At 38.3% G+C, this 23,720-nt stretch overlaps 1 protein-coding gene across 1 annotated transcript in view; it reads left to right on the top strand.

Moving 5' to 3' along the window:
* The first annotated feature begins 17,689 nt into the window (after nt 1-17,689).
* Nucleotides 17,690-23,720, top strand: part of mical3a (microtubule associated monooxygenase, calponin and LIM domain containing 3a) — a 132,770-nt gene continuing 126,739 nt past the window's right edge. Inside the window, exon 1 of the mRNA XM_062035332.1 lies at nt 17,690-17,904. The gene's annotated coding sequence lies outside the window, so the exon portion shown is untranslated. The remainder of the gene's footprint in view (nt 17,905-23,720) is intronic.

Genomic DNA, 23,720 nt, shown 5'->3' with positions numbered 1-23,720 from the left:
ATATATTACTCCTTGTTAAAAACGGCACTCTGAGGGCAACCATAACTGCGATGTGGCCCTCAATGAAAACAAGTTTGACACCCCTGGCCTATAGTGTACCTTGTTACTCAGATACAGTACTGTATGTTTACATTTAGTAAACAGACGGTTGTACCGCATATACATTACCTGTACTTCTACTCAATGTTAAAAACACTCAAAACCAGAGTTTATCTTTAATCTTTAACAACCGTGGGTTATTACCGACAGCCTTTTTCCTGCAGGAAAGACAAGTCTTGACTGTCCCGCATTTTTATCTAAGAAAACTTGGATTTTACAACCCAGTGTTCTAATAGTCCAAGGATCCAGAAAGTGGATGTGCAGTGTGGCCGCACCCTGACCACTGTTACTGTTTCAGTCCTAAACACACGCAGTTAAATTTAGCCAGCCACGCCGCAGACACACTCATACCTCCAGCAATCTCCACATTTTCTCGGCTTATTTTTCTCTCCCTCAATATCTTTTGGCCTCTTTTGGCGGACATACAGTATTTTCACACAGAATTCTATCCATCTGTCTTTATCCCTCGATCCACCTCAAAATGCTCTAAAAACACTCAACTAAACCTGATTTAGGTGGTGTTTGTTTAGTGTAATTGCACTTTATTCTAGAGGAAATTAAAAGTCCCCCACCCCCCAAAAAAAAGCACTGGTGGGATTTGTGTTACGGTACCTAAAATACTACTTAGTTCTTCTCGGAAGACCATTTTTAATATCACTTCATCTGAGAAACGTCACACTAGTGTTGTCCCGATACCAATATTTTAGTAAATTTAGTAAATATTTCGGTACTTTTCGGTATTTTTCTAAATAAAGGGGACCACAAAAAACGTCATTATTGGCTTTATTTTAACAAAAAATCTTAGGGTACATTAAACATATGTTTCTTATTGCAGTTAAGAACTTAAATAAAATAGTGAACATACAAGACAACTTGTCTTTTAGTAATAAGTAAACAAAGGCTCCTAATTTAGCTGCAGACATGCAGGAACATATTGTGTCATTTTACATTCTATTATTTTGTCAAAATTATTAAGGACAAGTGGTAGAAAATGAATGATTAATTTACTTGTTAAATTACTGTTAATATCTGCTTACTTTCTATTTTAACATGTTCGGTCTACACTTCTGTTAAAATGTAATAATCACTTATTCTTCTGTTGTTTGGATACTTTACATTAGTTTTGGATGATACCGCAAATGTGGGTATCAATCCGATACCAAGTCGTTACAGTCGATACATTGGTCATATTCAAAGTCCTCATGCATCCAGGCCAGGGATATATTTCCTGAGTTTATAAACATAATATACATTTTTTTTAAACGAAAGAAGATGTTGTGATGCCAAAAAATATCTACGTAATCATAGTAGTATCGACTAGATACGCACCTGTACTTAGTATCATCACAGTGGATGTTAGGTGTAGATCCACCAATGGCGTTTGTTTACATTTTGACGCCGGTGAGCTACGGTGTGTAGTGAAGCATGTTTAGCTATTCCTCGTCCTGCAGGGATGATACTTGTAAGAAACTTACTTTATTTGATTTTGTGATGCTAAAAAATATAGATGTAATCATAGTAGTATCGACTAGATACACTCCTGTACTCATCTGGCCACAGAAAATGGTCAGATGAGGTGGCCTTTCGTTCCGATTTCAAACAATAATGCCTAATAGTGGTACAGTAATTTTTCAATGAAAATGTCATAATTTATCCCATCCTGTAGGTGGTGGTATACGGAAGAAGTAAGCAAGTAAAGAAGAAGTCATGCACTCTTAAAAATGAATGGCCCGTGGATACCGGAAGACGCTATCATTTCAAGTATGAGGCTAGACCAGAGCTGGGCAAATATTTTGACTCGGGGGCCACATTGAGAGAAAAAGTGTGTCTGGGGGGCCAATGTGTAAGTGTGTATAAATTATATATACACATTTAGCTGTATAAATCTGCTTTAGAGTATGTGTTTGGGTCCCTTTTTTTTCCAGGAACACTAATACCAAAAGTCACAATGTCCCATAGAATTCTAAAAAAGTTATGACTGACGGAAAGAAACAATGGAATTTTACAGTTTTTTACAGAATGGGACACCCAAAATGTACATTAAAATAAAGAAATTGGGATCTACAATATTAACTATGAACAATAAAACACTGAATATTAACAACATATGAACATCGCTCCTCGATAGACGTCTTTTACAATCAAGCAAAACACAACAAAAATGGAACAAACAGCAAAATATGAATGCAAAGGGTAATAAAGACCTACAATATGATATATTATCACTTTTATGCAGAAAATTGTTGTAAAAATCTGCTTCCTGACACATGCGTTTCGGGCTGGCTGCTCTGATAAAACAAACCCCGCCCACTCTGCTTTGTTCCTCTCTGAGCTGCTGTGACGTAGATTACCGTAATAACTCGTATAACACCCAAAAGCACAGATTTCAAACATTGAAATACTTTATATAGTTCAAGACTTACGGTCATTTAAAAACAGCACTGCACATCATCATCATAAAGTTTTAATGTTAAAGGTCTTAAAATAATTATGAACAACGTCCGGCGGGCTTGATTGAAAATCTTAATGGGCCGCACGTGGCATGCGGGCCGTATTTTTGCCCAGGTGTGGCCTAGACTGTGTGACTTCCTTCACTCGCAATTTTTACGACAGAGCTTCTGCAACATCACATGATGTAATATTTTAATCAATGTTTTACTTATTTTTTGTGTTGAAAGAAAAAAATAAAAAATATTAATAATGATGTCCAAATGCATCCATGATTGCCTCAGGAACCTGTGAAATAATGTGTGGTGTTCCGCAAGGCTCAATTTTAGGTCCCATTCTTTTTAATCTTTACATGCTGACTCTTGAGGACCTCATTAGGATGTTTTATATTAGTTGTAAGATGGCATTAATTTTCATTGTTCTCCAGGTGGGGTTATTCCTCAATCTTTAGTGCCATTGCATGTTTAGTTATTGTTAACAGTGTGCATGCATATAAGTGTATGTGTTTGTGTACGTGTGTTTGTTTTAATGTTTTGTATACCATTTTCTAGATTAGATTGTTACTGAACTAAAGATTATTAGAACAGAATGTAAACCATGATAACAAAATGAGCTGTCAGCATGTGTAATGGTAACAAATTTTATGCTTCATGTTGCACCACACATTTTCAATGGGAGACAGCCACACCCCCATACCATCACATATGCTGGCTTTTGAACTTTGCGCCTATAACAATCCGAATGGTTCTTTTCCAGAGGACACAACGTCCACAATTTCCAAAAACAATTTAAAATGTGGGCTTGTCAGACCACAGAACACTTTTCCACTTTGCATCAGTCCATCTTAGATGAGCTCGGGCCCAGCGAAGCCGGCGGCGTTTCTGGGTGTTGTTGATAAATTGCTTACGCTTTGCATAGTACAGTTTTAACTTGTACTTGCAGATGTAGCGACCAACTGCAGTTACTCACAGTGGTTTTCTGAAGTGTTCCCAAGCCCATGTGGGGATATCCTTTACACACTGATGTCACTTTTTGATGCAGTAATATCATCGCTTACGTGCAGTGATTTCTCCAGATTCTCTGAACCTTTTGATGATTTTACGGACCCTAAATTCCTTGCAATAGCTCGTTGAGAAATGTTGTTCTTAAACTGTTCGACAATTTGCTCACACATTTGTTCAAAAAGTGGTGACCCTCGCCCCATCCTTGTTTGGGAATGACTGAGCATTTCATGGAAGCTTATTTTACACCCAATCATGGCACCCACCTGTTCCCAATTTGCCTGTTCACCTGTGGGATGTTCCAAATAAGTGTTTGATGAGCATTCCTCAACTTTGTCAGTCATTTTTGCCACTTGTGCCAGCTTTTTTGAAACATGTTGCAGGCATCAAATTCCAAATGAGCTAATATTTACAAAAAATAACAGTTTTCCAGTTCGAACGTTAAGTATGTTGTCTTTGCAGTCTATTCAATTGAATATAAGTTGAAAAGGATTTGCAAATCATTGTATTCTGTTTTTATTTACGATTTACACAACCTGCCAACTTCACTGGTTTTGGGTTTTGTAAAACCAGTAAGCATTTTTCCCGTAACCCTGCACACAAACAAAACAAGAAACAGTATTTTGGAAACCAACACAAAATAATGACATGTCTCATTATAATTGTGCAGATGTAAATAAACACACACAATCTTTGTACTGTGGAAAGAATGTTTTTAGTGCAGTGATATGAGAGCTGCCGCTGCTGCCGTCCTGCAGAGCTCTACGACTCTCCTCTGCGGCCCACTGGCCCATAAAAGCGCATGATGGCCGACCATGAGGAGATCACTAATGAGCACGACTGCGCTCAGCTGTCGTGTCCTGAAGCTTGTGGTACTCACAGACTTGATGGGAGCGTAGAAAGTCTGTGGAGTCGTCACTGACCTCCAGTCTGTGAAGGAATCACCAAAGTGTGACCTGTCACTAGAGAGCTTCCTTTGACCCGGTTTAGTCTATCATAACTAAGGCATTTTGTTTTTGTCATTATTTGGCCAACATAGGGTTTAGTTCACACAATGGCTTTCTACAGCCTGTGTCTATTGCGGGGGTCAGCAACCTCTTTAGTGCCGCCCTAGTGGCTCCCTGGAGCATTTTTTAAAAATGATTGTTTTTTGTTTGAGGGCAAACATGACACAAACCTTCCCAATTGTTAGAAAAGCCCACTGTTTAATATGTTTGTGTGTATGCTTCACTGATGAGAGTATTTGGTGAACATCGTTTTGTCCTACTAGTTCCGGCGGTTCTTGAACTCACCATCGTGTGGACTGTGACGCAACAGTTTGTTTACATGTAATATCTTCCACTCCTTTGTCTCATTTTGTCCACCAAACGTTTTATGCTGTGCGTGAATGCACAAAGGTGCGCTTTGTTGATGTTATTGACTTGTTGGAGTGCTAACATGCCATTTCGGCTAGCTGTGTGTACATATTGCATCATTATGCCTGATTTATAGGTATATTTGAGCTCATTTAATTTCCTTTACTTTGATCCTCTTTCTATATAATTTAGTTTTGCATGTCTCATGACACATTATCTGTATGCAATATTGGCTGCATTTCTGATAGTTGTTTATGTGCCGTGTTGTTCCAGACCACAGCAAACGTTACCTAGCTTGCCAAAGATTGTAATAAATCCGTTAAGAGAAGACAGCCTGCCGTTTCCTTTAACTTGGACACACATCTATACCTTTTGGCCATTAAAAGCCAGTAATTTCCAGGAGTTATCTCACCTTCTGAGTAGCCTCTGATTTACTAATGTTTTCCAATGTTGTAAAAATGTGTAGAATAAATATTACATTTCAACATTTGCGTCAGCCTGCGACACATAGTCATTTTGATAGTAGGCTATTATAGCTAATATAGACACTTACGTCACGTGTTGCCTTCATTATAACACTTATATAAGACTTTTTAAAGTAATTTTGATAGTAGGCTAATACAACTAATATAGACACTTATATCATGTGTTGCCTTTATTATAAGACTTATATAAGACTTTTAATTTTTTTGCGGCTCCAGACAGATTTTTTTTTTTGTATTTTTGGTCCAATATGGCTCTTTCAACATGTTGGGTTGCCGACCCCTGATATTTAATGTATACGCCTGACATCGATATTCTTGTAATCGAAAAAAAATCATGTAAAGAAGAGCAAAGTCTCTTCCTCACTGTAAAGACTGGCAGGCTGGGGCTTGTCGCTGCCATATTTCTACATAAAGGCACAGCTGCAGCGAGTGGACTCTTACAAACAAAAGTAACCCCCTAAAGAATGCCGCCCTGGGCATCTCTAAAGCCGCCACTGGTGTAATATAATGTAATTGAGGCGTCAAATAACACATTCATCTATAATAAGCATTTGTTTCCACTGTAATTGTTTGGATGTTACGGTCCCTTAAAGGAGCAGACGCAGTAAAGTGTGTGTCTGTTGTGTGCAAGACTATAAATAGTACCCGGCTGCCCCTGTGGATGTGGACTGAAATGTGGTCGGTCAGTGAGCAGAAAAACTACCTCACATGGGTGCACACATACAAATGTTTATATGGAGTTTGCCCTACGAAATATGTCTCACAGCAAATGGCTTGTTTCTGTGTTTATAGGGGAACTGCACTTTTTGGGGGAATTTTGCCTATCGTTCACCATAGAGCAGTGGTTCTTAACCTTGTTGGAGGTACCGAACCCCACCAGTAATGTTTTTTTTTTCAAATTCAAGATTAAAAAAAACGCTTGGAAGATGCAGGTAATGGGAGTCACCGTTGTAGCCTTCAAAGCCCTCTAAGACAACTTCAAAACCCTCCATCTTCGTTTTGTATACACTGTGCAATTATATATATATATATACACTACTGTTCAAAAGATTGGGGTCACCCAAACAATTTTGTGGAATAGCCTTCATTTCTAAGAACAAGAATAGACTGTCGAGTTTCAGATGAAAGTTCTCTTTTTCTGGCCATTTTGAGCGTTTAATTGACCCCACAAATGTGATGCTCCAGAAACTCAATCTGCTCAAAGGAAGGTCAGTTTTGTAGTTTCTATAACGAGCTAAACTGTTTTCAGATGTGAGAACATGATTGCACAAGGGTTTTCTAATCATCAATTAGCCTTCTGAGCCAATGAGCAAACAAATTGTACCATTAGAACACTGGAGTGATAGTTGCTGGAAATGGGCCTCTATACACCTATGTAGATATTGCACCAAAAACCAGACATTTGCAGCTAGAATAGTCATTTACCACATTAGCAATGTATAGAGTGTATTTCTTTAAAGTTAAGACTAGTTTAAAGTTATCTTCATTGAAAAGTACAGTGCTTTTCCTTCAAAAATAAGGACATTTCAATGTGACCCAAAACTTTTGAACGGTAGTGTATATATAATGTATTAACAGACATGTTCATAACAATATGTAATATGTACAATATCTACCGCATTTTATAATTTTTATCACTTCTTCTAGGCATTTATTAACGTTTCCATAGCAGTTCTTCATTTCTGGCAACAAATGTGTGGTCCTGCTTCCGGAACGAAACACTTGTGTGCTCTAATCAAGGCAGACTTGGGAACAAACAACGACAACGACTATTTTTGGACAAATGAGGATTCACAACCTTGTCTTTTTTAACCTGAATATACGGAGGATGAATTGCTGCACGAAGAAGAGGGTGAAACGTTGGAGCGGACGGAAGCCGATAGAGCAGACCTGGGCAAATTAAGGCCTGTTAAGCTTTTCAATCTGGACCGCCGGACATTCACAAATTTTTTTTTAGATCTTTAAGATGGAAACTGTAGCCGCCATTATGATGTGCAGTGATGTTTTCAAATTAGCATAAGTCTTGAACTATACAAAGTATTTCAATGGTTGGAATCTGCGCTTTTGCATGATATACTAGTTACTATGGTAATCTAAGTCACAGCAGCTCAGACGAGGCACCAAGCAGTGTGGGTGGGGAGCGTTTCCACAGAGTGTTTCCAGAGCGGCCAGCCTGAAATGCGGGTGTCAGGGACAGACGTGGAAGGAGATTTTTACGACAAAGTTCTAAAGCTTAGTGATATATCAGATAGTAGGTGTTTTTTTATTTTTACCCTTCGTGTTCATATTTCGCTGTTTGTTGCATTTTTGTTGCGTTTCGCTTTACTGTAAAATATGTGGATCGAGAGGGGGTGTGACGTTCATATGTTGTCAATATTCAGTGTTTTATCGTTCATAGTTAATATTGTAAACCCCACATTTTTTATTTTCTTTACATTCTAGGTTTTTCTTTCTGTACATTCTGTACATTCTTTCTGTACATTCTGGGTTTTTCATTCAGTAAAAAAATGTTTCAATTCCATTCAGTTTTTTTAGGTGGTCTGTTATAACATTTTTAGCATTCAATCAGACATTATTGTGAGTTTTTGTATTAGTGTTCCTAAAAATAGATATACCAGCCCCTAGACACATTTTTTTCTCTAAATGTGTGCTCTCGAGTCAAAATAATTGCCAGACCTGCAATAGAGTGAGGTTGGTGTGACACGAAGTTGCAAATGCGGAATTTGGAGACAAGCTATTTCGACATAAATAGCGTGCTTGCCCCAAATAAACCAGGAAAACGCCGTACATGACATGACAATCAACAATGCCCCCACAAAGAAGGATAGCGTCCGCTCAACTGAAATAGTCTTGTTTGTCAATACAAAGCAGGTCAGGCAATAGTGCTCAAAGGAAGGTGTGAAGTTGCTACATGAAAACACCAACAAAACTGGAAAAGCCACCAAAATAAAAGCGCAAGGCAGGAACTAAAGCACTACACACAGGAAAACAACAAACTAAAAAAAAAAGACAACCTGGTGGAGTTTCATTTTTTTACGTTTCTCCTGGTGGTGTGCCTCCGTATTTTTTTAAATGGAAAAAAATGTGCTTTGGCTCATAAAAAAAGGTTGAAAAACACTGTTTTAGGTCATGTAACACATTTGCTGCAGTGTTATTTTCACTCAGGACATCTTCTAGTGACTTATTTTGTTCATGCCTCATTATCTTTGTGCAGTGCAGATTCAATAGAAACATTTGCATCTTATTATGTTGTTAGGCTGCAAAAAAAGTGTTCGCTCTTACAATAACAACGTTGCCACAGTTTGGTTATTATACGTAATAACGTAATAACTTATTATTAAGTAATGGTGACGGATTTTGAATGCATTTTTATAGTGATTTAGAGGTAGAATGGATTGCTCCCAACGAGCTGATTGTTGCATGTTAGAATGCAAAAAATAAAAATGTGAAAATGTTTTGTCTTCTTGTCTCTCATATGGATTGTGAATGAAATTCCCCCCCAAAAAAGTGAAGTTCCCCTTTAAGAGTGATGCATGAGTTTTGAGCACTGCTTGTCATGTGAGCTGAGCTATTGGCGGGTGACTCAGAGCAGTCAGCATGTCAAGTGGAATCATCCCGCACCGTCAGTAGCTCCACTTCTGTCCTGAGCCCCACCCTTCTAAACACACCTATTGTGTCTGTGTTCTCTCAGGATCCCTCCCGATTGTGCACGGGTGGGCGTGTGACGTCACCAACGTCTCCCCCATCCACTCCTCCTGCTCCTCTGTGGATGTGACCAATCATGATGCAGTCACGTGCTCATCACCCCCCCGGTTTGGTAGCCATGACAACGAGCGCCGGTCCAGGCAGCATCTCACTGTGGTGAGGAGAGAAGAGATTTTTTTTTTTAAAAACGGATACAATCCAAGCAAGAGGAATTTCTTGGATCTTCTTCCTGTTTTCCCCTCACAACGGTAAGTTGTCCGCTCTTTTATCACTATCGGGCTTCCATCCCCACACGGAGGTTAAAGTGTTTGATAACGTGACCTGACAGATGCTGGGGAAGATTTCTGGAATTACATCATGTCTGTTCCTTTGTGCAGAACGCCTCACCTTGGCAAGACGAGCTTTTGTCTGCACGCTTCATTCGCTTTCCACAGGCTGTCAGTGAAGGGTGACAAACAATGAGTGGCATGGTGGAAAGCAGGTTGTGTTTAGTGCAATTAGGGTTGGTCTTATAAGATGGCAACATTGGCTCGGGTGTGCTGGAACATCTGCAGCATCTATCTCCTTACTGAGTGACGATGGTTTCACCTTGAATTTTTTTGTCATTGCCATGGCGACCGGGTTCCTTATACCAGCGGCACACTAGTGGGCCGCGAGATATTGCCTGGTGTGCCGTGGGAGATTATGTAATTTCACCTAATTGGGTTAAGAATATTTTTTTGCAAACCAGTAATTATAGTGCGCAAATGTGCAGTTGTTGAGTGTATGTACTGTCTAGAGCTCGGCAGAGTAACCGTGTAATACTCTTCCATATCAGTAGGTGGCAGCAGGTAGCTAATTGCTTTGTAGATGTCGGGAACATGGTTTGTCGTGATCAGTGTGCAGGTAAAAAGGTATCTAATGCTTGAACCAAAAAATAAACAAAAGGCAAGTGCCGCTAAGAAAAGCTTAGGGATGGCTATGCAAAACAAAACTAAAACTGAACTGGGTGCAAAGTAAACAAAAACAGAATGCTGGACGACAGCAAAGACTTACAGCGTGTGGAGCAGCAGACGGCGTCCACAAAGTACATCCGTACATGACATGACCATCAACAACAAAATAGGAGCGCAAGACAAGAATTAAAACACTACACATAGGAAAACAGCAAAAAACTCAAAATAAGTCACGGTGTGATGTGACAGGTCGTGACAACACACCTACTTTGAGACAAGAGCTGTAGTGATGCATGGTTGGTTATGGTTTGAATTCATATCCAACCATTGCGAGAATGACCTTTTACTGTCCATAACGGCTGTTTCATTTTTTTATGTTTTCTGCTAGTGGTGTGCCTCGAGATTTTTTCAATGTAAAAAAATGTGCCTTGGCTCAGAAAAGGTTGTCTTAGCCTAACGTCAGTGTTCAGAATGGGTTCTAGCAAAGAACCACAACTGGCTACAATAAATAGCAAGCTCATATTGTCTGATAACTGTGGGGGGGTGCAAAATGTAGACCGGGGGCCATTTTTGGACCGCATCTTCATTTTTTTTATTGTCCCTCGTAATAAATCCATTAGAAGAAGACAGCTTGCCGTTTCCTTTTAACTTGGACACACATCTATAGCTTTGGCATTTTAAAAGCCAGTAATTTCCAGGAGTTATCTCACGTTCTGAGTAGCCTCTGATTTACTAATGATTTCTAGTGTTGTAAAAATGTGTAGAATAAATATTACATTTCAACATTTCTGTCAACAAAAATTTGCTTCAGCCTGCGACACATAGTCGATTTGATAGTAGGCTATTATAGCTAATATAGACACTTACATCATGTGTTGCTTTCATTATAAGACTTATATACGGCTTTTCATTTTTTGAGGCTCCAGACGGATTTTATTTTTTTATTTTTGGTCCAATACGGCTCTTTCATTGTTTTGGGTTGCCGACCCCTGGAATATAGGGACAAGCGGTAGCAAATGGATGGATGGATGGATAAGCCACTTTTATTCTTTACTGCGGCTTAAACCGTTTTCCCTTTCTTGTTCTGCTTTTCACACATCAAGCCGCCCTGGGATTAGTTTAATTAGTAGATCCAAATAGGGTCTAAAGATTTATTGTACAAAATGTTCTGAAGTGTTCCTTGAGATATTCTCCGCAGTTCACACATCACAGTTGGAATAATATTTAACCTATGTTATATTGCCATAAAATTAGAAAAGTGTGAGGTAATGTTGATCAACACTGATACTGTTAACACAGTGCATAACAAATATAATCATTGTTTTTCTGAATGACACAATATCGTATACCTTTTTTGTTACCTGCCAGTGCAGAATACTTTTTCTAGGTGAAGGACTAATTGTGTGAATGCTTTGGAGCATTCACACGTATGGTTTTCTACACCAAAATTTATCTATTTATTACTTACCTTCTTCAACTTCTTCTTCTTCTCCAGATTTTGGCACGCTCTACCTTCCACATTTTCCTCTCGATTCAAACCGTTCCAACTTCAAACTGTTCAGCCTATTCGGGAATCGCGGGTTTTCCCTTAAAAAAATCCCAAAATTACCAGATTTCCCAAAATTCCAGGTTTTCCAAGACATTTTTCCCATTCAAAATGAATTGGCCAATTTTCAAACTTTCACCATTTCCACATTTTTCAACCTATTCAAACCATTCCACCTTCAACATATTCCACCATTCTGGAAATTCAAACTATCATTTTTCCAAGTTCCAAAAAATTCCAGAATTCCTGCTTTTCCAAAACCCTATTTCTACCCTTTTTTCTGGCGACTACTCCTTTCACATTTGTCACACATTAATCAGGACAAAAAACAAAGTTGTTTTTTGAACTGGAGAAATTCCTGGTTATCCCAAAATTCCAGGAATTCCGCAATATGATTTCTCAATTCAATGTTACCTACTTTAACATTTATCCACCGATTTGAAAAAATTCAACACCAACCATTTCAACTCAATCAGACCATTAAAGTTTTTTTTACCATTTTCAAAAAAAATTCTAATTTCCAGGAAGTTCCCATTGAAATGATTGGGGGGTGGGGGGCGGGGCGGTAGTCCCTGGTTCCCTGGGTGCCACACCTACTGTTTTTAGGTTGGGCTCTCTGGGGGCTTGGACCGTACTCTGGCTCCCACACACAATGGGAGTCAAATGTATTGTACATACAGATTCACATATACACACATACATAGGTACCTACGCTCCCACATACTGTACATACACAAATACAGTACATACACTACCGTTCAAAAGTTTGGGGTCACCCAAACAATTTTCTGGAATAGCCTTCATTTCTAAGAACAAGAATAGACTGTCGAGTTTCAGATGAAAGTTCTCTTTTTCTGGCCATTTTGAGCGTTTAATTGACCCCACAAATGTGATGCTCCAGAAACTCAATCTGCTCAAAGGAAGGTCAGTTTTGTAGCTTCTGCAACGAGCTAAACTGTTTTCAGATGTGTGAACATGATTGCACAAGGGTTTTCTAATCATCAATTAGCCTTCTGAGCCAATGAGCAAACACATTGTACCATTAGAACACTGGAGTGATAGTTTCTGGAAATGGGCCTCTATACACCTATGTAGATATTGCACCAAAAACCAGACATTTGCAGCTAGAATAGTCATTTACCACATTAGCAATGTATAGAGTGTATTTCTTTAAAGTTAAGACTAGTTTAAAGTTATCTTCATTGAAAAGTACAGTGCTTTTCCTTCAAAAATAAGGACATTTCAATGTGACCCCAAACTTTTGAACGGTAGTGTATCTACATACTCAAGGTTCGTACATCCACAAACACATTCATTGTACAAACATACACATACAGTACATATACATTCACTGTACAAACATACATATACACATACTGTCCATATACATTCACTGTACAAACATACATATACACATACTGTACATATACATTCACTGTACAAACACATACACATTCTGTATATATACAAGTACATATGCATACATACACTCATGCACATAATCATGTTTCATCAAACATATATTAACGTTGTTGCCCTAGGGTAAACTGGGTAACACATGGCACACTGACAAAGCTTAACCTATTGTTACTATAACAATCTACAAGGTTAATATAGGTTGCTTCTCTTTCTTCCCCTCCATTTTTCTGCATTATTTTGTATCTGTAGTTATCATTACGTATATGTATTGTTGCATTTGAACAACGGTATTGTTGATAATAAAGGTCAATTATTGGTATTGTTCATTATCATTAGCGCTATTTCTATTAGTATCTGTATTGCTCCATTTGTAGCGTAATAATGCTCATTGTCATTTCTGTATAATTTTTTATTTTTCGCTAACTGCTTATTTGCTATCAGTTTTACCATCATATTTGTACATGTCGTATTTGCTGATGTTGCTCTATTGTTGTTGTTGTTGTTATTGTTGTGTTTGCTGTTGTTGTTTTTGTCTCTCTGTCTTATCCCCATCTTGTCCCCACAATTCCCCCCTCTGACTTCCTTTTTTTCTCTCTTTCTATCCCCTCCTGCTCCGGCCCGGCTGCACTTAATGATAATATAAATACATTTAATAAAGTCAAATACAAATAAGGCAACAAGGGAAGTATCCTACACTTCTCTTTTGTAAAGTAAGTCTGAACAGCCGATATGGGCATCTACATCAACTATATGATTTGCCTGAGAAGCTGGACAGGACAAAAAAAAAAGAAGAAAAAAAAAAAAAAAAAGAATGGGACATTTTGCCAAGTTGCACAATTCCCACATTTTCCAACCTATTCACACCATTTCAGAATCAACACATTCCACTCATCCTGGACATTCAAACTAAGACGTTCCCAAGTTCCAAACCAAAAATACGGTTTCCCTGGAAATTCAAACTTTTCAACATTCAAACCATTCCAAGATTCAAACTATTCTTACATTCATATCTGTCAGCATTTTAGTTCAACTTCAGCATTGGAGCATTCACATGCAATTCCTTCAGGAATTGCCTCTTCTAGTTGTAAATATTATTGCTCTGTATCTTTTATGCTCCCATGAAACAGTTGGAGATGACACGTGTACAAGAATGACAGGGTGGATTTTGTAACATACCTTGAGTTGATCGTGACAAGTCTGTTTGAAGTTGATATCACAGCAGTTTTGACTTCAATTGTTGGTCGTAGATCAGTGAGGACACTAGTGTGTGCATGACCTTTTCCCATGCATGAAGCATCCACCACACTCATGATGATAATCTTTGGAGCTTTAAATATGTCATGGGAATTTACTGTCGGGATTCCCGGGTCATTGCTGCAAGCAATGTTTTATTTTCCATGGTATCGGTCTTGTGATTGAGATGATATTACAACAGGACAAAGTATATCAGTGCTTTACCATTCAAGAGGGATTGTTTGAACCTTTCAATTTTCCCAGGTAGGAATCTTAACTGCCTTTTTTTCTTCCACTTTGGCAAATGCAGCTCCTCAGCAGTGCACTGCCCACTGTGTGTGCATTCCTACAAAACCATTAAATATGCTTTGGAATCCTGCGCAACATTCCATAAGAGGGAAACACATTTAAAGATGAGCGAGACAAAGCTGAGACACAACTGAGAGATAAAGATGCATAGATAAGATTAAATATTCATCGTGCTCACCACTTCTCATGGAGACTTCATTTATCATAATGCAAAAATCAGAATGATAAATTCTGATTGTTTTTTTTACAATGATTGTATTTTCTGATTTTAACTTGAAATATGATTTTATAGTTTTATTTTTGCCTTCCTTTAATTTTCTGCAAAGCACTTTGAATTGCCTTGTGTACAAATGATGGTCTATAAATAAACGTACCTTGCCTTAATTGTATTTCTCCTATTATGAGTAAGAGTACTTTGATAGATGAGAAATAGTATCTTTTGTGTGCAGCTAAAGATTGGTGACACTTATTCTAAATCGTTCATAGGCCACTTTATTAAATACCTAATGTGAATGGGAATGGGAAAGTTTTATTTGTTGGTTACACTAAGGGCCTTGCAATGAGGTGGCGACTTGTCCAGGGTGTAGCCCTCCTTCCGCCCGAATGCAGCTGAGATAGGCTCCGGCATCCCCCGCCACCCCAAGAGGGACAAGCGGTAGAAAATGGATGCATGGATGAATGGTTATACTAGCCTGCTCAGTGGCCTTGTGGTTAGAGTGTCCGCCCTGAGATTGGTAGGTCGTGAGTTCAAACCCTGGCCGAGTCATACCAAAGACTATAAAAATGGGACCCATTACCTCCCTGCTTGGCACTCAGCATCAAGGATTGGAATTGGGGGTTATATCACCAAAATGCTTCCCGAGCGTGGCCACCGCTGCTGCTCACTGCTGTGATGGGTCTAATGCAGAGGGTAATCCCACCACATCTAGTGTGTGTGCGACTATCAGTGGTACGTGAATGGGTGAATGTGGAAGTACTGTCAAAGAGCTTTGAGTACATTGAAGGTAGAAAAGCGCTTTACAAGTATAACCCATTTATCATTTATTTATTTATTATGTTAGATCCACTAAGGACTGTACTTAGAGGGGGGTCCTCTCCAAGGTTTTCTCATAGTCATTCACATCGACGTCCCTTATGTGGGCTCTGTACCGAGGATGTCGTGCCTTGTACAGCCCTTTGAGACTTTTGTGATTTAGGGCTATATAAATAAACATTGATTGATTGATTGATTTAACTTTAACGTTAACTAAGGTACATTGCACGTTTACACAATGCAGCTTGTCCGAAAAGTTCTGGGAAGATTTAACATTTGATTCTACCCTTTAGCTATGTTTCAGCAATAATATGGATAATGCAGCAATGAAAGAAAAGGGAAAAAAAGAAAACACTTGCATGTAGACGTACGGCCCGAGGGCCGGATCAGGCCCGCGAACAGGATTTATCCGTCCCGCGGGACGAGTTTGCTAAGTATAAAAATGTACCTGAAATGTTTGAATGAATGAAACAGCTGTTCTAAATGTGTCCACTGGATGTCGCAATAGCAATTCTTTGTATCTGTGTAGATGATGCTACATATGTACACAATAAACCACATGTTAGTACATCAGTTGAGGAAAATTACCAACTCCACAAATAACATCCTCTAATTTAATTTTGATAACTTTTTTTTATCTTGATAGATTGAAAATTACACATAAATTATTAACCGCAACATGTAAATGTTGTTATATTTTGTTATATTTTTAAACAGAGAAAACAATCTAAAGTTGTCTTTATTTTTAAGTTATCGTGCCGTGATTTTACCCGTCCGGCCCACTTGGGAGTAGATTTTTCTCCACATGGCCCCCGATCTAAAATGAGTTTGACACCCCTGATGTAGACCAGTGGTTCTCAACCTTTTTTCAGTGATGTACCCCCTGTGAAATTTTTTTTAATTCAAGTACCCCCTAATCATAACAAAGCATTTTTGGTTGAAAAAAAGAGATAAAGTAAAATATAGCACTGTCATCAGTTTCTGATTTATTAAATTGTATAACAGTGCAAAATATTGCTCATTTGTTGTGGTCTTTCTTGAACTATTTGGAAAAAAAGATATACAAATATCTAAAAACTTGTTGAAAAATAAACAAGTGATTCAATTATAAATAAATATTTCTGCACATAGAAGTAAACAACTTAAAGTGCCCTCTTTGGGGATTGTAATAGAGATCCATCTGGATTTATGAACTTAATTCTAAACATTTCTTCACAAAAAAAGAAATGTTGCAATGAATATTGCATTGTTGCATTTCTTTTCCCAGTTCTTTTTGACAGACATTTAAAACAAATCTGACGTACCCCTTGGCATACCTTCAAGTACCCCCAGGGGTACGCGTACCCCCATTTGAGAACCTCTGATGTAGACAACTGTTGTAAAACATTATAAGAGCATTTTACTTTTTTTTACCCTTTAAAATATTATCATTATGATATGTTGATTGGCAACACTAAATTGGCACTAGTGTGTGAATGTGAGTGTGAATGTTGTCTGTCTATCTGTGTTGGCCCTGCATGAGGCGGCGACTTTTGTTACATTGTGTAACATTTTGTTATGTCATTGATGTGTTTCAATATTGTGCTCAATTATACCAATGCCTCATAGTGAGACATGCTATTTTTTTTAACATCCAATCATTGGCTCCTTGCTTTATAAAAGCTGCATTAAAAGTACTTGAAGTAGATTGTAGATGGGATTTCCTTTTTTTTTTTTTTTTTTTTTTTTTGCGTTTTCCTAAATCATTAAAATATATGGTGTCACAATTTACCATTTTACTTGATTTTTTCGTTATTTACTTATTGAATTATTTTATTTATTTATTCATTTCTTTAACTATTCCTTCCTTGTCACCGTGGGTTGCAGCAGCCAGCACTGCTGCGTCACGTTGCAATAGACCAATCGGCTTAAAACAGTGTTAAACCATGTTGGTTCAGTCCAATGCATTACGGGGTGACACGGCTCGAGCTTTAAGTTAAAACGTGAGTGTTTCCACCAATTTGGTGCATGTTCAAATTCAAAGTACATATTTCAGTATGTAAGATGTCATCACAATGACGTTGGGGGGATTTACAATTGTTCGGTGACGCGTGTTTTATTTGTATCTCTAATCCGTGTACCCCCCTCCTTGCGGCTGTGATGGTTTCGACCGATCCGCCTCTTGTCAGTTTCAAGTTGCGCCTTGTCCTCTGCGCCTGTTTGGCTGCGCCTCCTGGCCTCCTTCACTCTCCTACACTCACGCCGTGGCCTTTTTTGCGAGGGAGTCTGGACTTACTAACAAACATGGCTCCTTTCCCGCTACACATGAGTGGATTATAAACACGCCAACGCTCAAGGTATGTGGAGCCTGTTTTCTAGGTGCTCGACCAGCACGTAAACATTCTTCCAAGGTTTGCTGAGATTCGCGGGCTGCACCTCTTACACGTTTGGTGACGTCACGCTCTGTTTTAATTCATTAGCTCCATAAATGTCCTGACATAACAAAGTTGACAGCTTTAAAATATTAGGCTACTGGTTGTTGTTACTGTTCTGTTTGCTGTCGGCCGTTCTCAGACGGGACGGGCACTGGCTTGTTTAGGTCATGTAACACATTTGCTGCAGTGTTGTTTTCACTCAGGACATCTTCTAATGCAAGCCTGGGCAATTATTTTGACTCGGGGGCCACATTTAGAGAAAAAAATGTGTCTGGGGGCTGGTATATATCTATTTTTAGGAAGACTAGTACAAAAACTCACAATAATGTCTGATTGAATGCTCAAAACGTTATGACAGACCGCCTTAAAAAACATAATGGAATTTTAAATTTTTCTATGAACGATAAAACACTGAATATTGACAACATATGAATGTCACACCCCCTTTCGATAGACATATTTTACAATCAAGTGAAACGCAACAAAAATGCAACAAACAGTTAAATATGAACGTGAAAGGTACAAAATAAACCCACCTACAATCTGATATATCTGATATATCACTAAGCTTTAGAACTTTGTTGTGAAAATCTCCTTCCGGGTCTGTGGAAACGCTTCCCGCCCACACTGCTTGGTGCCTCTTTGAGCTGCTGTGACATAGTAACTAAATAGATTACCATAGTAACTAATTAGATTACCATAGTAACTGGTATATCATCCATAAGCGCAGATTCCAACCATTGAAATACTTTGTATAGTTCAAGACTTACGGTCATTAGAAAACATCACTGCACATAATAATGGAAGCTAGTTTCCATCTAAAAGATCTAAAAAAAATTATTTGGGAATGTCCGGCGGGCCAGATTGAAAAGCTTAACGGGCAGCATTTGGCCCCCGGGCCTTAATTTGACCAGGTGTGTTCTATTGACTTTTTTTTTTGTTCATGCTTAAAAATGGCCCACAATAAATTATTGGACATCATTTTTGAAAACAGTGCACATTCAATATAAACATTATTTTAAGTTCAAGGGCAGTATAATAAAGTAATGCTCAGTAAAAAAAAAAGAAATGTTACTGCGTGGGTGAGGTTGCACAGAAAAAAAAAAAAAAAAGCAAATTTTTTTTTATCGCGATTAGCACCAAAAAGTGACCATTTCTAAATCGTTGGCTCCACTGCCCTTGCATACCTTCTGATGCTCGCTAGTAGGGCTGTGAATCTTTGGGTGTCCCACGATTCGATTCAATATCGATTCTTGGGGTCACGATTCGATACAAAATCGATTTTTTTTCAATTCAACACGATTCTCGATTCAAAAACGATTTTTTTCCAGATTCAAAACGATTCTCTATTCATTCAATACATAGGATTTCAGCAGGATCTACCCCAGTCTGCTGACATGCAAGCAGAGTAGTAGATTTTTGTAAAAAGTTTTTATAATTGTAAAGGACAATGTTTTATCAACAATTTGCAATAATGTAAATTTGTTTTAACTATTAAACGAACCAAAAATATGACTTATTTTATCTTTGTGAAAATATTGGACACAGTGTGTTGTCAAGCTTATGAGATGTGATGCAAGTGTAAGCCACTGTGACACTATTGTTCTTTTTTAAATTTTTTTTATAAATGTCTAATGATAATGTCAATGAGGGATTTTTAATCACTGCTATGTTGAAATTGTAACTAATATTTATACTGTTGTTGATAATATTCATTTTTGTTTCACTACTTTTGGTTTGTTCTGTGTCGTGTTTGTGTCTCCTCTCAATTGCTCTGTTTATTGCAGTTCTGAGTGTTGCTGGGTCGGGTTTGGTTTTGGAATTGGATTGCATTGTTATGGTATTGCTGTGTATTGTTTTGTTGGAATGATTAATAAAAAATAAAATAATAATTAAAAGATAAATAAATACAAAAAAATAAATAGATTTTTTAAAAATGAGAATAGATTCTGAATTGCACAACGTTAGAATCGCGATTCGAATTCTCATCGATTTTTTTCCCACACCCCTACTCGCTAGCTACCAGTCTTCAGCTTGCAGGGGTAGCGATCGCCATCCATCCATCCAATCTTCCTCCGCTTATCCGAGGTGGGGTCGCGGGGGCAGCAGCCTAAGCAAAGATACCCAGACTTCCCTCTCCACAGCCACTTTGTCCAGCTCCTCCCGGGGGATGTCCAATGTCTTCTTGGACTTGTCCCCCACCCATCTGTGTTCCTTTGTGTGTAGAGACTCCAGTCATTACAGCCTACGCTCACAGGATGTCCTCCACATGTTGGTTCCTAGAGCCAACACAGAACTTGGAAAAAAAAAAGCATTCAGTTATGCTGTTCCCTGGTCATGGAATGACATCCAGAAAGATCTGAGGCTACCAAAATTGATCACTTTGGGGGAGTTTAAGTCCATTTGAAAAGATCGAGAAACCAGTTATCTTAGGAAATGTACTTGCTTTTAAATTTAATTATTACTTAAATCGTTTTAAAATTATTTTTGACCTGTTATGGTATGACTGCTGTTGTTCTGTTGTATTGTCTTGTTGTAATTATTATTGTAACTTTGTTTGTGCCGCCCTCTTTGTCAGGTCGCTCTTGAAAAAGATATTTTCATCTCAATGAGTCTTTACCTGGTTAAATAAAGGAAATTGAATTGGGATCCTGAGGCGTTCCCAGGCCAGCCGGGAGACATAGTCTTCCCAACGTGTCCTGGGTCTTCCTCGTGGCCTCCCACCAGATGGACGTGCCCTAAACACCTCCCTAGGGAGGCGTTAGGGTGGCATCCTGACCAGATGCCTGAACAACCTCATCTGGCTCCTCTCGATGTGGAGGAGCAGCGGCTTTACTTTGAGCTCCTCCCGAATGGCAGAGCTTCTCACCCTATCTCTAAGGGCCACCCGGCGGAGGAAATTCATTTCGGCCGCTTGTACCCGTGATCTTGTCCTTTCGGTCATAACCCAAAGCTCATGACCATAGGTGAGGATGAGAACGTAGATGGACCGGTAAATTTAGAGCTTTGCCTTCCAGCTCAGCTACTTCTTCACCACAATGTCTGCATTACTGAATACGCCCCACCGACCCGCCTGTCGATCTCACGATCCACTCTTCCCTCACTCGCGAACGAGACTCCAAAGTACTTGAACTCCTCCACATTGGGCAGGGTCTCCTCCCCAACCTGGAGATGGCACTCCACCCTTTTCCGGGCGAGAACCATGGACTCGGACTTGGAGTAACGATGGCATTTATTGGTTTTTACTTTGTCTTTATTATGACAAATTTACTGTGGTGTGAGCAGCCAGCGTCCGCAGCATGCAGCCACACATGTTCAAATGACTAACATTTATCCATTAAACTATCAAGAAGCAGCCGATATTGTGTTTGTCTTGTTTCACTTCGTTCTGTCTCGTCTTGGCTGAACAAACTGGACGGCCGAGCATTACCTTTGGTAAACACACAGACGTACAGACACTTGTCACTTGTTGTCAATACCAACTTCTCTGAACTCAAATATGTTTGTGTGGAACATAAACCGATTTCCTAGTCTCTATTGATAAACAACAGAAACAAGCAACCAGCTATATGAAAAGAAGTCGCTTATAATAAGCGGGCTTGGCAACACTGAAAGGAGAACACGCCCGAAGGAGACACTGCATTAGTCTGGTCTTCAAGGTAAAAGCTGAACAATATTATTAACATATAAAATACTGTGGTTGTTTGTAATACATGCTTTGTTGTTTGTAGTACATGTAATGTTTGTCAAACAATATTGATTGTTTAAAAAAAAAAAATGCTAAAATGCATATTACATGTTAAAATTGGTGTTTTTGGAGGGCCAAGTACAGATTATGAAATTGATTTCAGTGGGCGGGGTTGCTTTAAAAAATGAATGTTTTGAGTTAAAAACTTGGTCTTGCAATGCAATGTGCTCATAAGTTGAGGTACCACTGTATTTCATTCATAGAGTATATTATGGATATTTAAACATACACTACTTATGTTCTGTGATTGTTTACCAAGCACAAATCCATGCATTCAAGGCCTCCAAAGTACTATCTACTCTTCATTTAAGATAATTAGGGATGTAATAATATGAATTTTTTTTTCTATAACGGATATTGTAAAAAAATTATCGCGGGCATCATTATTATCGCGGTATTGTTTAACGTGCTCAAAAAGTACTTATACACACACTGAAATCTTTTGAACAAGTTATTAAAAAAACCCAATGGCTAAGCTTTTATTGTTTTAAATATTGGTTTGTACTGTAGCACTTCTAAGATTTATTTAAATGAAAAGTGCATAACAAATAAAATCTATTAATATTTAATATTCCTTGCAAACTTTGTGGCATCCTACTCTGTTCAGCAGTTCTACAACACATCATAAACCACCTTTGTTTCATATTCCTCTTGATTATAGAATGATTACTCAGCCATATGTTTGTACACGTTTAGATTGGGGAATGTCATTCTTAATGGGGAAAGACGTTAATGGTTCTTTTTTTCATGTCAGTATTTAAGCTTGTGAGCTGCAGTTTTCAATCGTTTTTTTTTGTTGAAAATTTAAATTTAAAACGGTAATACTGTCGGGTGTTTTACCTTGGTTATTATTACTATCAATCGTTACGTGCTAGTGCTAATGAATGCCTGGAATTGAAATATATGTTGTGGTTTTGTTGAGTGACTGCAGGCACAGTCAGCCTTCTGTGTGTTAATGAGACAGTAAGAACGACTGGGCTCTTCCCTCGTCTATACAAAGTGATGCAGCATTGGTTCTATTGATCAGTGGACTGACCTTTTTGCCGATCCTTTTGTTCTTGTATTTCCTGTACAACTTGTGGGACAGCTGTTGGAGACTCTGAAATCAAAAAGTCTTATTCAGCAGACTGAACTTTATTTGGGATGTACTGTACCTACTTCTTTCATACCACGATCATAGGCTAATTCTTACCTTCAAACATACCAGGATTAGGAGCAGAGAAGGATGTTTGCTTGGCTGCAATGGTGCTTTCTGTGGAGAATATAAAAAAAAACAACCACATAGACTGAGTCATCAGGCTGCTTGAAGCTATGGTAAATGACAGCACTGTCAATGGATTATATTTATGTGGTTATCTAATATGCAATAACCGGCAAAAGACTAACTGGAAAGGAAGCTGATATTTTGTGACACAGCTTATGTCTAATTTTGGTGTAATCAAATTTAAAGACAGTCTCATACATTTGTGCCGACTCCCCCTTGGACTGGCTGACTAACGTTGACATAAGCGGTAGACCAAAATCATAACCAACTAGCCAATGCTTGCACATTTACTGTGCTTGCGACTTGAGCGAACAACATAAGGAGAATGGGTGATATTACAATAATTTTTTTTACCTATGGCAGTTTGATTCATTTTGCTTAATTTGTGCATATTTTTATGTAGATTATTCTGTTTTCATATGTCATTTATACTCTTATCTAACAGAACTGTTGCAGTAATTTATTTTTATGTCTTGACGACATTGACAATATAATTTTGTTACATGTGCAGATCTTTATTTTAATGACCAACTATTTAAAATAAATAAATGGAGGCATTTTGTGAGTTGCTGCGGTCGAATCTTGAATCTGCTCCTGCCATGCTTTTATTTTTAAGCTTACTTGACACTGAACAGAAAGTCATTGCGCATATTTTAAAGGGTTCATATTGCAATTTTTTTACAATTAACAACACACTTCCTTGAGGTCTACATAACATGTAATGGT

Source organism: Entelurus aequoreus, linkage group LG24 (assembly GCF_033978785.1).
Source record: "Entelurus aequoreus isolate RoL-2023_Sb linkage group LG24, RoL_Eaeq_v1.1, whole genome shotgun sequence".
NCBI classification, from domain to species: Eukaryota; Metazoa; Chordata; class Actinopteri; order Syngnathiformes; family Syngnathidae; genus Entelurus; species Entelurus aequoreus.
The sequence above is the reverse complement of the archived record's forward strand: the minus strand, read 5'-3'. Positions and strand labels throughout refer to the sequence as shown.